The 15746-nt window shown below is 47.7% G+C and overlaps 1 non-coding gene across 1 annotated transcript; it reads right to left on the minus strand.

Annotated features, from left to right (window-relative positions):
• Positions 1-1086: 1086 nt before the first annotated feature.
• Trnat-agu (transfer RNA threonine (anticodon AGU)) lies at positions 1087-1159 on the minus strand. The gene has a single exon. It is a non-coding gene; the product is annotated as a tRNA-Thr (tRNA).
• Positions 1160-15746: the final 14587 nt, after the last annotated feature.

The following is a 15746-nucleotide window of genomic DNA, read 5'->3' on the forward strand; positions in this document are numbered from 1 at the left end:
TCGCTAATACCGGGTACTGTTAATACAGATGATACAAGACCATGGTCGTCGCAAAAGAATAATTCAAGTAAGGTAGCACTGCTAGCTCTGATTCGAGTGGGTGGTTCTACAAATTGCAGTTACGAGTACGCAATACTCATTTCGTGAAAAGCAGAATACCAGAGAGTTGCATTGCGCAGCACGGGCTTGGTGGGCTGCCACTCTATGTCTCGCAAATTAAAACCACCTCCGAGAATAACATAACTCGTTTGTAAGCTCAAAAACGTGTTGCTCAACTGAAACAGGGGTTGACTGGTTCTTAAGCCAGGTGGTCTGTAAAAAAAACCTATGGCACCTGAGGCACCATTTTTCAGCGATATCTTGCACCAGACAGTTTCACATGATTCGGTTTAATATTAAGGTATTATTGTTTCCTTCGCTTGGGGGTGGTAGCCACCGCCACTCGGAATAGTCAAAGTGACGGAGACCTTCTTTTTGACCCCCGGGTCGTGACTCCAGTGACTAGCACATGTAGACAGTGGTCGACCAGCGTTGAACCCTCTTAAGCTTCTGATGGCACCAAGACTGCCAGGTATGGCACCAACACTGCCGGTTCCCTGTACCCCGAGTGGTCCGAGTGGCGCTAGCTACTATCCCGAAGTGCACGAAACAAACTTACGCTAACATAAATACCCCAGAATGAGGAGGGGAAAATAGCCCCGCCGGTAGCGTAGTGGTCATTGCACCAGACGCGTATTCTGGAGGTCTTGTGATCGGATGACACCCGGTGGGCATTTTTTCTCCACTTTCGTTCGTTCTTTCCAAATTTTTATTTGTTTTTATAGCCGGCCACATCCTCCACTTGGCTTTCCGAGGTTTTCTTGACTGCCATTCCTTAATTCTGCCTATTCAACGAGCCCGTCATTTCCCATTCTGAACCGATATATATATATAGCGAATCAGAATAGGAAATGAGAGGCTCGTAGAAAATAGCACCGAAATAAGGTTTGGCAGTCAAGAAAACGTCGGAAAGCAACGGGGAGGTTGTGGCAGGTCATTGAAGCGAAAAAGAATTTGGAAAGAAAGAAAGAAAGCGCAGAAAACATGCCCGCCAGGTGGGATCCGATCCCACGACCTCCAGAATACTGGTCTGGCGCGATACCCACTACGCTACCGGCGGGGAGATTTCTCACGCCCGCCCCCCCCCCCCTTCGCTTTCTGGGGTATTTATGTCAATATAATTTTTTCCTGTGCTTGGGGGTGGTAGCCAGCACGACTCTGACTTCTCGGGGTGAAGGGGACCTCCTTTTTAATCCCCGCGCCGTGACTCGAGTGTCTACGACATGTCGAGAGTGGTCAACCAGCGTTGAACCCTCTTAAGCGCGCTATGGCACCAAGACAGCCAGAACAGAGGCCCTCGCTATGCATTTAGAGAATCAGAATAGGAAATGAGGGGCTCGTAGGAAATAACACAGAAATAAGGTTTGGCAGTCAAGAAGACCTCGGAAAGCAAAGGGGAGGTTGTGGTAGGTCATTGAAACAGATAAAAAATTTGGAAAGAAAGCGGAGAAAAATGCCTGCCAGGTGGGATCCGAACCCACGACCTCCAGAATACCGGTCTGGTGCGATAACCACTACGCTACCGGCGGGGAGATTCCCCCCCATCGCTTTCTGGGGTATTTATGTAACTGTAATTTTTTCCTCTTCTTGGGGGTGGTAGCCAGCGCCACTCTGACTTCTCGGTGTCAAGGGGACCTTCTTTTTAATCCCCGCGCCGTGACTCGAATGTCTACGACATGTCGAGAGTGGTCAACCAGCGCGTAACCCTCTTAGGCTCCCTATGGAACCAAGACTGCCAGAACAGAGGCCCTCGCTATGCATGTAGCGAATCAGAATAGGAAATGAGGGGCTCGTAGAAAATAACACAGAAATAATGTTTGGCCGTGAAGAAAACCTCGAAAAGCAAAGGGGTGGTTGTGGTAGGTCAATGAAACCGATGAAGAATTTGTAAAGAAAAAAAGAAAGCGGAGAAAAAATGCCCGCAAGGTTGGATCCGAACCCACGACCTCCAGAATACCGGTCTGGTGCGATAACCACTACGCCCCCTGGCGGGGAGATTCCCCCCCCCCCCCGCTTTCTGTGGTATTTATGTCAATGTAATTTTTTACTGTGCTTGGGGGTGCTAGCCAGCGCCACTATGACTTCTCGGGGTGAACGGGACCTTCTTTTTAATCCCCGCGCCGTGACTCCAGTGTCTACGACATGTCGAGAGTGGTCAACCAGCGCGTAGCCCTCTTAAGCTCCCTATGGCACCAAGACTGCCTGAACAGAGGCCCTCACTATGGATGTAGGGAATCAGAATATAAAATGAGGGGCTCGTAGAAAATAACACAGAAATAAGGGTTGGCAGTCAAGAAAACCTCGGAAAGCAAAGGGGAGGTTGTGGTAGGTCATTGAACTAGATAAAGAATTTGGAAAGAAAGAAAGCGGAGAAAAAATTCCCGCCAGTTGGGATCCGAACCCACGACCACCAGAATACCGGTGTGGTGCGATAACCACTACGCTACCGGCGGGGAGATCGCCCCCCCTGCTTTCTGGGGTATTTATGTCAGTGTAATTTTTTCCTGTGCTTCGGGGTGGTAGCCAGCACCACTCTGACTTCGCGGGGTGAAGGGACCTTCTTTTAATTCCCCGGCATTACGTGTACAAGTTTGCCAGTTTTTCAAGTAGCATTTCTCTGCCATCCCTCAAGAGGTCTGCTGTTATAATATCCTCACCAGGTGCTATGCCCCCTTTCTTTTGTTTCAATGCCTTCAATACTTCTTCCGTCGTTACTCGTGGGATGTCTATCTCCTCTGAACTACTTCCACGTTCGGCATTATCCTGGATGTCCTGGTTGCTGTGCAGATCCCTATAGAACCCCTCGGCAACTGTGACTATTTTATCTGTATTTGTGATGACACTGCCTTGCTTGTCTTTAGGTGCATACATCTGATTTTTCCCAACGCCATGCCGCTTCTTCACTGCTTTCATGCTACCTCTGTTGTTTACAGCGTACTCGATCATCTCCATATTGTACTTAGGTATGTCAGCTGACTTACACCTATTGATTAACTTTGAAAGCTCTGCTAGTTCTATTCTATCAGCTGGGATTGGTATTGTCATGGTTTGTCGTTTCCTAATTAGATCTTTTGCGGTTTTCGTTTCCTTATTAGATCGTTCATGATTTAACACCATCCTAAGCTGTTGAATGGCCAATGGTGACAAGCAGCTTTTTTTCCAATTTCCGTTACACTGAGAAGAATCTCAGGTTGCGCCAGGCACCACAACGGGGAGGGCGGAGTTGGCGCTGTGTGTAAGCCCTGTGCGTTGTGACAATGGCTGAAAAAGTAGGTCGTGGTTGCTTCTGCGGAAGCTGCGCCATATGGTGAGATGGCAGCCTCATGAGGAGCCTGATTTACAGGCTTAGGGTTTGAGTAGCCATGTACGTTGCTATTTTGTGTTCCTGAGGGATGCAAATGGTGCCCACTTTTGATGCACAACGCGGCAAACCAAGCGACGTACGCAGAGCCTGCGCTTGGATGCTCTGTATTACCCGAAGGTTTGGGGTGCAAGTATCGGAAATTGCTTACAAGCTGTAACGCAAGGCTTTTAAAAGTGCAGAGTACGGATGCAGCATTTCTTTCACTGATGTTACCGATATCTTTCCAGCAAGAAATGTGAATATGACGGCAATGGTGGTAAGTTTCCTCTTAAGCGAAGACACATGAGCACTTCAGGAAATGTCCCTGTCGATGATGACCCCAAGAAATTTGTGATTCCTGAAGTAGGGAACCAACCTCCCAATGATATTGATGGAATATCGAAGCATGGGCTTGTGGGTAAATGCAACCAGCACGCACTTGTCACCCGAGATACTCAGACCTTGTTTCTGCTGGTAAGATCCCGTTACATCGGCCGCCTTTTGAATTCGTGCCCGTACTGTGGTCGGTTGACTCCCGTAGCCCACCGGCAAATGTCGTCGGCATCAATAAAGATGCAGACGTTTTGGGGGAGAGCGTGCACAAGTCAGACGATCGCTAGGTTGAAAAGCGTTGGACTTATCACTACGCCAACCAACCTCCCAATGATATTGATGGAATATCGAAGCATGGGCTTGCGGGTGAGAGAGAGACAAAAGACTTTATTGAATGTTCGCCTGCAGGAGGGACGAGCAAAGGCTCCGCGGAGCCACCCCGTCTCTCGACGCTGCCTAGGACGTCCTCGAAGCATTGCCCCGCAGGCGTCCGCCAGTTCGGCTCGCGAGGTAAATGCAACCAGCACGCACTTGTCACCCGAGATACTCACACCTTGTTTCCGCTGGTAAGATCCCGTTACGTCGGCCGCCTTTTGAAGTGGTGCCCGTAGCTGTGGTCGGTTGACTCCCGTAGCCCACCGGCAAATGTCGTCGGCATAAATAAAGACGCAGACGTTTTGGGGGAGAGCGTGCACAAGTCAGACGATCGCTAGGTTGAAAAGCGTTGGACTTATCACTACGCCTTGAGGAACACCACATTGAAGAAAATGCTGTGATGTCGGGCCGTCCGCCGTCGTGACACAAAAAGATATTCCGGACAAGAAGCTTTCTATCCATCAGTAAGCTCGCCCACCAAAGCCGAAGTCGTCCAGGCCGTTTAGAATCGCCTCATGAACGTGGTTGTCATAGGGGCTCCTAACGTCAAGCAGAGGGCTGCTGACAAGCGTTTTTGACTTTTTGATTGCTGTGCAAACATTACCAAGTCCACCACGCAGTCTATATAAGAACGCCCACTCCACATACCAGCCATACCTTCAGGATATATATTGTTCTATTAGAGGTAACACTGCAGCCGCGTGAGTATCATTCTTTCCATGAACGTGCAGAGGCAGCTTGCCAGGGCAATTGGACGGTATAATAGAAGGTCAAGGCGAGGTTTCCCAGGTGAAAGAACCACACGGCCTATTTTCCACTCCGGTGGAACGATGCCATCCATCCCCGTCTTGTTAAATATGTCAAAAAGCGTTCAACGTGCTTCAGGACCGAGGTGCCATAGTGTGGAGTAGGAGACTCCATCGCGACCCGGGGAAGACTACGCCTGCAGGATACCAGAGCTGCCTATAACTCTTCCATGGAAAAGAGCAGGTCCATGTGTTTATCGCATGATGTGGAGACTTCGTGGTTTCTTGTAGATCAATTGCCATCAGGTCTAGTGGCAACCCTCGCGTAGAATTCTTCTGCGGCATCCATCTCCGGACGGTTTTCATGTAGTGCCAAAGCCTTGATTGGGTATCGCTGCTGCACAGGTGTAGCCAGGCCACGCACTACCCTTCATATTAAATACAAAGGCTTCTGGGGTCGAGGGACTCGCAGAAGAATTTCCACGGTCGTGCGTCAACATGAGCGATGTGGCGTTGTATCTTCTCTGCGTCTGGCTACCCTTAGGTCGTGTATACCTTTTGTACGCCGGTACCGTCACTCCGCTCGCCGTCGAATTGCCCAGAGGCGTTCGAGATCGGTACCAATCTCTGTCACCTTTGGCGGCATTGTTACAGTACACCTGCAGGCCTGGGTTGCTCTTCCGATAGCGGTTTCTAAGCTTGCGGAAAAGCGCTCACAGTAGGCTTCCTCCATAAGGGATTCAACTTTCGGCCAGCAAGTGCGTTTGTACACGTTGGGAGAAAAAGGGTGCCGGAATCCCTAATTTTGATGTATGTTGGTATGTGATCACTGCCGTTGGTTTCAATATCCATAAATCATTGAAGATATCCAGTGAATTGCCTTGAAGCCAAGGTGAGATCAAGGCAGGTCGCAGAGGTCGGGCGGCAAAGAAATGTAGGGCTTCCTCATTGAGTACACAGAGACCATATTCTGACGTGACTGATGCGACTCTTCTACCCCTGAGGTTCATCTTGGTGCTTCAGCAAAGTGGGTGGTGGGCATTAACATCTCCGGTGAGGACCCAAGGACCTAGTGTTGTTTCGAAGATATGCTTAGTCTGTGTCATTCGATTAGAGCTGATGGGGATATGTATGCTCCTAGGAGCATGAAAGAGAGATATCGTTTTTTAATTGTTAAGCAAACGTATTGGTTGGTGTCGTGCGGGTGTATCTAGTAAACAGTATATGTGAGTTCCCGGCGTATGAATACTATGACTTTACTACTTGTCCCACAAGTAGATGACTCGATGCCTTCATAGCCAGACACTCCTATTACAGTTGGTAGGTTTTGTTCACATATCACAATAATAGGGAACGGTTTATTGAATACACACTGGCGAATATCAAAATTCGCGGTTTTAAACCTCTGGCATTCCACTAAAAATGGACACTCTACGGACTTCCTGGCGGTATGATGTGGTAACACGGGCCATGATATCACGCGAGGCCTGCCAGTAGAAGACGCAGGCATCCAGAAATTCTAGGTCGCTCAAAGCGGTCGGCGTTTTTAGGGTATCCAGAAGAATACGAATGGCGTTGGTCAACACCCTTAAACCCGCGACGCTCTGTACGTCATTTTTCGATAAAGCAGTCGGAGTCGGTTTAGACCTAGGCTCCGCCCGTTGGGGCTCCACCGGAGTGAGAGGCGGCCGCCTTGGTCACGGGTCCACTGGTGGCGATCACTTCCCGGTTTTGTTGATTTTTACAGATGAAGCCGTCACTGTGCTTCTGGTTGAGTCTGCTAGTAGTTCTGGTGGTGGTGGTGGTAGTGGAGGCGGGTCTACCGGCGTTGGTGAGGCAGTACCTGTGATACCATGGGATTCCCACCTGAGTGGTCCTGGCCGTCTTTGACACCGACAGCATTCGACGATCTTCGCCGTCGCAATCGTTGGTGGCATAGCACTTTCGCAGATGCGTCTTTGTGCGACGAGTGATCCTTCACGATGTGCTGCATAACCTTTCGTTTCTGTATGAGGCCAGGACAGGTCTGCGGCGAGCAGTCGTGTGCGCCTTGGCAGTTGGCACATTTGAGCACACCTTCGTTGCAGTCTTTCGCATCTTGGGGCCCAGCGCATTTGGAACAGGCAGTACCTCGTCCGCAAACGCTGCTAACATATCCGAGTTTTAGACACTTGCAGCACTGGGGTAGTTTCGGCACAAAAGATCGCACTGCGAGACGAAAGTGCCCCACTTCGTGTGTGCTGTGATACAATCACCTTGAAGCAAAAGCTTAACATAGCGGGATTTTCCCTGACGACTAACCTGCTTGATGATCGCACCGCCCGTTGCCGGTTTAATAAGGTTGGGAAAGTTCACATCCGGAACTGCGAGATAAACATTATAGATGACGCCCACAGAAGCGCCCTGGCCTGGAAATAAGTAGGCACGAACCTTCATTTGTCCTACCATCGTGAGTTGATGTATTGCGTCAGCTGCATCACGACCCTCGACGTCAATAGCCAAAGTGCTCTTGCGGTGGTTAATTCTGACCTCCTTAATTTTTCCTGCTAGAATTGCTTCCAAGGAAAGAGAAATTGCCTGTCGATCGAGCATCCTTAGGTGGTAATCCTTTGACTGCGGTACCAACAAGACGGTATGAATAGGCGACCTTCTCGGGGTAATTACAGTCGTTGAATACGTTCCAGTCGACTGAGAAGCCACTGCACGCAGCCTCCTCTTCGCTTTCTTCCCGAGCACCAACTCGAAGCCGTCATTATTGTGTCATCGCTGGGTGCAGAATACAGCTCGGTGTCCTTAGAGCCTGCCTCGCTCGGGAGGCCGATTCGCTTCCTTGGAGTGGCACTATCCCACGGCGGTTTACCCGGCGGAGTGTCCGCAGGTTCCACTTCCATCATCTCTGCTAGAAGAAAGCGGCGTACCGACCAGATAAACGATACAACACGCAAAACATTGAGGACTGAGCGAACAGTGATCCGCCAAAGAAACTCTTCGTCGTCATCGTCGCCGTCGTCCAAATTCCCGCGTAGGTATAGGTAACCTGGATGTTGTGCTGGATAGGTCCGCACATAACAGTAAAACCAAAAATAAAGTAGAGGCTTTAGGGACAAATGCAACGTTGCCTACTCGTACCACCACGAAGAATCTGCAAACAAATTACAAATTATTTCGTTGTAAATCCTGCTTCCTAGGAGACTCATAGATTGGTCTATCTGGTAACGGTAAATTTTTAAAGGGAAGCCTTTTACCTCCGCCCCCCCCCCCATGGTTCTGTCGCCACTGTTGGCGTCAACACAAAACTCCATGAACAAATAAAAGTAGTTATGGGCACAACTAGGAATCAAACCTGGAACAATTAGACAGAAGCAGAGCCTGTCGTTTACCGATTGAGCTACGAGCCCACGCGTAGACGGGTGACACAGACGGTGAACTCCCTGAGCACTTGCGCGCATTTACCCTCTGCGTCCTCGGTGATGCCACGTGATAGAATCACGCGTCCGCTCGCACCGCCGTGCACTCTGCTCGCGGCATGCGTAGCGGCCATGTGCGCGCCTTGCGCATGAGCTAGTAGTTATCAAAGAAAGCTAACACCATCGCTTAGCATCGCACTTCTCCGTCTCTGCCACCGATGGCGTCACCTCCATCGGCAGAAACGGAGAAGTGATATTGTCTACGACAAGGCATCAGCTTCCTTTAGCTCTATAAAAAAATTCACCCCACCTCCCCGAAGGGAATCGTGAGGAAATGCGAAAGCACATGTCGAGCACGTATTTCCGGGTCTTCGGCTCGGCGTTGGCGTTTCGCAGCGGCTTCCCGAGCACGGAGTTCGGCGTCGGCAGCTCGCTTCAAGCGCTTGCGTTCGGCATCACGCGCTCTTCGCTTCGCAGCCTTGTCTTCCGCTTCTTCTTCTCCTCTGGTTGAAGATGACGTTGAAGCCACTTCAGTGACGTCACCTCCAGCGAGAGGTGTAAGGCTCGAACTGGATTGTATTACACTTCTTGCTCGAGGTACCGTTGCCGGCAGACAGACATTCCATTTATATATACTTGCGACCGAGCGAACGGGAGAGTGGGGCTAGCGTCGAGAGGACAAGCACTGAAGCACCGCGCCTACCCTCGCCTACACTCTCCCACACACGCGGGAGCTCCGGCGAGCTCCCGCGATGCGAGCGCCCTCACAAGCCCGAGCGCGCTCCTCCTCTCTACACACTCGCCGCTGATCCGCCCGCACCGCCTGCTCCGGTTGCTAGGGGAGAGGAGGAGCGCGCGCGCACAGCTGTTGCTATGGGAGAGGGAATCAGAACGGAGAGATAACACCTGCGGGCGCGTGGACGCCGCACGGCGCCTGACATGGCTCGACTAAGAAATGCATTCGCATTTAAAAGAGTTTCCGCTGAAGTGCTTCACCAATACAACTGAAGAAACCACCATTTATGGATCATGCATTGATTTGACATTAGCAAAAAACACCTCTTTGTAGTAATAAAGGGTGTGGTTAAGTGCACTTCACTTGTCACTGGTTTCATTGTTTTTAGAGCCACTTGTGTCAATACAAGTTATCTCACACAGGCAATCATTGTGGGAGTCCTTTACAGCTGCGCTTTGCAACCACCTTCACCGGGTGGATTGGCACGCATTTTTCTTCTTATCTAACCACTTACATGGTTTGCGCGAAGCTAGATTTCGGTGACCGTTTCAGCTTTTTTCCGAGTCGACACGCCATTTTCCTGCTTGACAAGTATTTTCTTGTTTTTGTTACCTTTATAATTACTCAAGCTAGCGCAGTTCAATACAAACAACCCATGTGAAACCAATAATTTATTTCAGTACGCGAAAATTTTCCACCGGACACGCCAACGGTGCTGTGTTCGTGTTTTAATTACGGGACCCAAGTCTCGAATCATCTCCTGTCTGCACTGCAATGTAAAGCGGAGAAGTTAAACATTAATTTCATCGGTCTTTGCCTCCCAGCCCTTGCAGCCGCCAACGGACAATCCCTATGACGTGGCTCCCATCGTCTACCCTTGTTTAATTTGACAATGTTTACCCGGGCGGTGCAGCGGTTGTTAGGATCCAGAATGGACCCTTCCCTTGAGTTCAGCGATAATTCTGCCCCTTGGCTGCTTCGGCGAAGCCGCAGAGTACCCTTCCGCACCCAGAAATTTGACATGCGGTTCCTCCAAGCCGAGATAAGTCCCGGAGTGAGCCACACCGCGCCGCAAGAAATCCATTCAGTCATTTACAATAGGAAAAGCCTGTTGAGGGGGTGGCTTAGGTAAAAGACGTCCTCGCTAACTTGTCCTCGGAAATCGATTACAAAACTTGGAAGATCTTGTCGCATCCGCTTTTTTCTACCCGTCGCCAACTCATGGTAGTCAAGGTCACGGAATTCAGCGTCTGGGCTCCTCACACGTTCCTCGCCATGAAGGCACGTCGCCCCAGAAACGGCAACACCTTAGCCCGTTTCGCTCGTACCATCGCTGTTTCGGGTGCCAGCAAAGTGCTGCACTCATTTGTACGGATCTAAGGGGAACCGGACGCGGTGTCGCTAGCGGTGACGACCCGTTCTACTGCCAGCTATCGTCGCCTTTTCACCTTCACTGAAAAAATGGTCAGCGTCTCCTATTTGACACTGGTGCTGGGATAAGCGTACACCCCAAGAATTCCTGTTACCGCAATAAGCCACCGGGCTGGCCTTTCAATCAATTCCACTTGCCCCTTTTGAACATGCGTTTTGTGTGGAACTTGGCGGCGTCTTGGAGCCCAGCATATCGTATTTGTGCACAAGTCTCAAGGTTCAATTCGAAGACGCTTCTTTCATACAAAGAGCGACCATTTGTGACACAGCTGCCACGATCTCTTCATTCCAGCCGTTAAAATTAGTGCAACGAAACATCAAAATTACTCCACATTACAGATAAGACGTTTATAGTGTCGCACACCGCTAATTTATCAGTTTTTTAAATATTCCTTCGGGACAGTGCTCGCTATGTGACTCAAAGGCAGTATATATTAGTTTTTTTGCAAACAAGGTCACGGACAATTGTATTGAATGAAAATAATTTGTGGGGCAGTGTGTTCAGTACAATGAAAGGTTCGTTGCAGTGAAAGTAGAGCACGCAGAGAAAGAACAAAAAGTTGGCTTAAAGCTAAATAACGCTAAAAATAACGCTCGACGTTTCGGGGGAGGCAGTTCACTTTTTTTAGTGCTTTTTGTGCCTCAGTTTCTTCAATATCATTTTTTTTCAGGGCCCAGTATTTAGAAACAAACGTTTGTGGATAGATCTTCTTTATAGAATACCGCATTGTACCGAGCGCAAGTTTGAAAACGTTGCTGCCCTTAGTTATTCAGATCAACCAGGAGTGAAGCTTGGTTGTTTGGTTTCTGCCTTTCGGGATACAGTGGTTGTAATGGTGCTTGTTGTTGCTTTATTAAAATAAACAGACTTTCGAAGTGAAGTAAACTTATATGCAGAACTCTAAATACTTGTTTTGCAAATACGTTTCTTGAATATCAGAGAAACGTATTCATATATAGAAGTAGTTAGAGTTTCCTTCCGATATATTGTAATGATCTGATTAAAGTACAACAATCTGATGCCGCGTGCTTCGGAACCATATTTATACTGTTCATCAAGTTTTTCATCCTCCATTGTCCCATAGTGCTACCTCGGTCGTCTTAGGCTGTTCTGATAGACCTCGAAAGTTTGGATATCAGATTGGTATTTTGAATTACATTATTTTAAATATTATGACCTTCCAACCAGGACAACTCACGGACGACACCCTTGAAGAGATTTTAGAGGATCACTTTCAACCTAAATATACGACGGACAACAGCATTAGGAACATTTCAAAGCAATGGGATAATGCTTGTAAACTACAAGGCGGGTAAGTCACGGTGGCCATACCGTTCTTTTGTCACCGCGCTAACATCATTTTCTTCGTCTTTGTATTCCGTTTACCTAGTCATTAGGATGTGTTGACCTACCTTAGGTTGGGGCAAACAAGCGAATTAAAACAAAAAAAGGTTGTGGTATAGTGTGTTGTATTGATTGTTTTGTGCTTTGGTGGATCTGTAGTAAGTTGAACACATACTGGCTGTCCTACAATGAATAGAGTGAGAATCTCTACACAAGCCCTACGACACACATTTCTACATCATTTTTCCAAAAAGCTAGCTATGCTGTATGTAAGCGTCCGCAATTTTTGTCGAGTGACCGCGCCCAATCGTGGACATAGGAGACCTCGGCTTCGAATAGGTCACGTTGGTGTAACGTGAATAAATGCATCAAAGATCACGTTGTCCTTTGGTGGTGCAGCATGCACTGCCTAAGATCCACGTAGTCTTTCATCCTTTTGGGATCTTCCAGGACTAGGTGATTAACCAAAAATTTTCCTTGTATGGCTGGAACAGGCATACCAGCTGGGAGTAGGGAGTGCTAGTGTAACCGAAGCAGGTTTCGGTTGGCTGTCTACGGAACGCAGATGAGACATATACACAGGTGACCGTGTGGGAAGCCAGGTGGTGGTTAGGTAACCGTACGCCATGGTTGGAAAGAGACATGCCAGGGAAACAATGAACACTTAAAAAGAAAGAAGATATAACATCTTAAAAGGACAAACCTAAAATAGGTATACCATACAAAACATCCCAGACTAAAACAATGCCTTAAATTTGCCTAAATATTGAATGTTCAACAAAAGCGCAAAAATATTCCCGTGTGTGCCATGCAAAGCCAATATTTTATAAGTAATCAATATTTTAACTTATAGGAGCAATTTATTTGCATCACAACGTTTGGCCTAAATATAATTGCGTTAGTGGAACTAATATTACTAAATTACCCGAAGCCCATGGATTTGCTCACGTGCTTTGAATGCGAAGGCCTGCTGATATTTATCAGCGACTTTCGTACTGCTAAAACAAACTTTCGTGTTCTTTTTGTTTTAAAATCTTCGTTTTTTGCAGGAAATACATTGATAGGCTCCTTTACAGGCACACGGTGTTTGAGTGTCTTTCCTTTTATTTCTCCCTGTTTGGCCCAAACGCCTCCACAATAACACTGGGGACACAAACCATCGCTTCACAGATCATAGTTCAGCTGGGCAGCGGAGTTTTAACTGTCATGCCCTTTCTTTTACTACACACAGAGAATGCACTGATGCATTTATTTATTTGATGCATTTATTTAAGGAGCTGAGAGGGCAGTATATAAGGAGCAATAGGGAGGACAACAATCCAATTGTTATACAAGCCTTAATTTGTAAACGAGCGGGAAAACATCACACAACGGGAGAAACCGGTAAAGGGCATGACTGTAAAATTTTTTAAAAGAGCGGGACTGTTTGCAAAAATACAATATCCTTCAGGCAACAAATTCCAGGCACCAAAAACACACGCGCGAAACCAGCAAATATGCAAGACCACTTTTACTACTTTGAGTAATAATAAGAACTCTGCTGAAGTTTCAATATTGTCTGACGCCAAAGCCCACACGTGGGCCCGCACATCGGCTCCCACCTTCGCCGCACCGCGCATGCCCCCTGTAGCGTTCCCGACGCCAGTGGCAGTGACAGCTCAAACAAAGTGCTAAATCTGGGGGGCATTAAAGCTCCCTCTGAACTTACAACCCCCCCTCACACGCAGACGCACGCACACACACACACACACACACACAACACACACACGCATCCGCATACACACAAACACGCACGCACACACACACACACACGCACGCACGCACGCACGGGCACACACACACACACACACACACTCCAGTAACTTCTAAATTTGTCCAATGGGAAGAGAACATATTGCCCAATGCAACGGCACGGCCCTCCTTAAAGTCTTGATGATGCCTATGGGTTATTGCACTTCCATCAGCCAAGTGTGGGGTGTCTTCAAGAAACTTATTTAAACTCCAAGGATACAAATTTTTTGAATAGTTACATGGTACTTAGGAAGGGTTACATGGTGGTGGCGGTACATCATCAGTTGGTGTGACCGTCATTGTGCAACACTATCCAACTACAGACCATCCCTTAGGCTGTTTTCATTCGAACCATAATCTTTATTAGGCCTATAACACAGTGCTCTTTGTACGTATTTCCTGGCTTCCGGCTTTCGAGTCAGATTAATAAGGTCTGGGACATGAGCTACAGGAATATATCATTCTCATAGGCGACCTGAATTCGTACAGCTCTCTTTGGAGCTCTTATTGCAAAAATGGCAGACAGACGTTTATAACGTCCTCCTGAGCATGCCTGTTCAACAAAAGAGCGCGTGCATACCATAATATAGGGCTTGATGCATGCTCCCATCTTGACATGCTATTCGTTCTACAGTTCTCTTTCCATGCCTTGACTAGGGTGTGGTCACGGACCCCTAAGGTACTGACCAGTTCCCCAGCTCACTAACATATAAAGCCCCAAGCCGTTCACTCTCACGGAAGAGGTTTAATAATGCAAGAGCACACTGGAACAAATTTACAGCGTCATATAAATTACGTTGCAAGTCCATAAGACACGTACACGTAAAAGAGGCAACGCAACACATCACGTCGAACATCCCCAATGCCATTAAATGTCCATTCATCACGTCTATGTTCTCCCGTGCCACCAGGGGAGACCGTGGTGAAATGTGTACTGGAAGTGGGCGCGAGAGCACCAAATTAAGGCGTGCGGTGTTATTCGTCTGTACCCCACGTCGAGTAACCTTTTTGTAAATGGAAAAGGTGTTTGAAAAACCTAGAGGCGGTGAGGATGGTGATAAAACATTTACAAATGTGCATCTGTATTGTGTATGATTGTTTTCATGCTTGCAAACTTTTGCTTTGTGGAGATGTAGAACTGAGTCCCGGTCCTCAAATAGAAGAGATGCTCGCTGAAATCTTGGCGCAACAAGGTGAAATTTTGAAAAGCATAGTCGATTTGAAAAGCGAACAGGCTGTCCAAAAATCCTCTCTTGCGGTTATCACTGAAAAAATTTCTGGGGTAGAAAAACTTGTCACCGAAACAAAAGACTCAAGAAGCAAGATCGATCAGTTTGATTCAAGCTTAAAAGAAATAAAGACTTCCGTAGTGGGGACATCAGAAAAGATTGTTGACATAGAAGACCGTAGCCGCCGTTCAAATTTAGTCATATATGGCCTTGTAGAAAAAGTGAATGAAACGGAAGATCATCTAAAAAATGACGTCGTTAAAGAACTATTTGGCAAAAAGCTTGATGATGATGATGTTTAGTGTAATGGCGCAAGGCCGACTAAGGGCAAAGAGCGCCAAACAAAAGTGAATACATGAAAGTGACATGGAAGTAAAAGAACACTTTAGTAAAAATAAACAAAGTAAAACACAACGTAATGAAGATGACTGGTGTAAAGGGCCAGGTTGTCAACATGCATGATAAGAAATGAGATGTAAAAATTTTACGTCGGTGAGAAACTCGAAAACGCGTTGGATTGAAAACAGGGCTTCGTCTCCTAAGAAGTGTGACGGGTGTGGTGGAATATGTCGTGTCTGTAGTTGAGGGAAGTGTTTGCGTCGTGTAGTGTCGAGTGCCTTACATTGTATGAGGATGTGCATCACGGATAGGGCCTCTCCGCACCTACTGCACAGAGGTCTTCGAGACCCAGTGAGAAGGTGCGAGTGTGTTGCATGAGTATGCCCTATCCGTAATCTGGCCAAGGCGACTTCAGTGTATCTATTGCGTGTGTCGGTGGTGTATGGTCCCAAGTGTGGTTTTATTACGTGTAACTTGTTGTCTGTCTGTTCACTCCAGTGTGTTTGCCATGTTTTGCGAAGTTGTTGTCTGATGTGTGGTTTCACGTCGGTGTAGGGTAATGTGGTTATGTC

This window comes from Haemaphysalis longicornis, unplaced genomic scaffold (genome assembly GCF_048455015.1).
Source record: "Haemaphysalis longicornis isolate Haplotype H1 unplaced genomic scaffold, Haemaphysalis longicornis Haplotype H1 scaffold_3, whole genome shotgun sequence".
Taxonomy (NCBI): Eukaryota; Metazoa; Arthropoda; class Arachnida; order Ixodida; family Ixodidae; genus Haemaphysalis; species Haemaphysalis longicornis.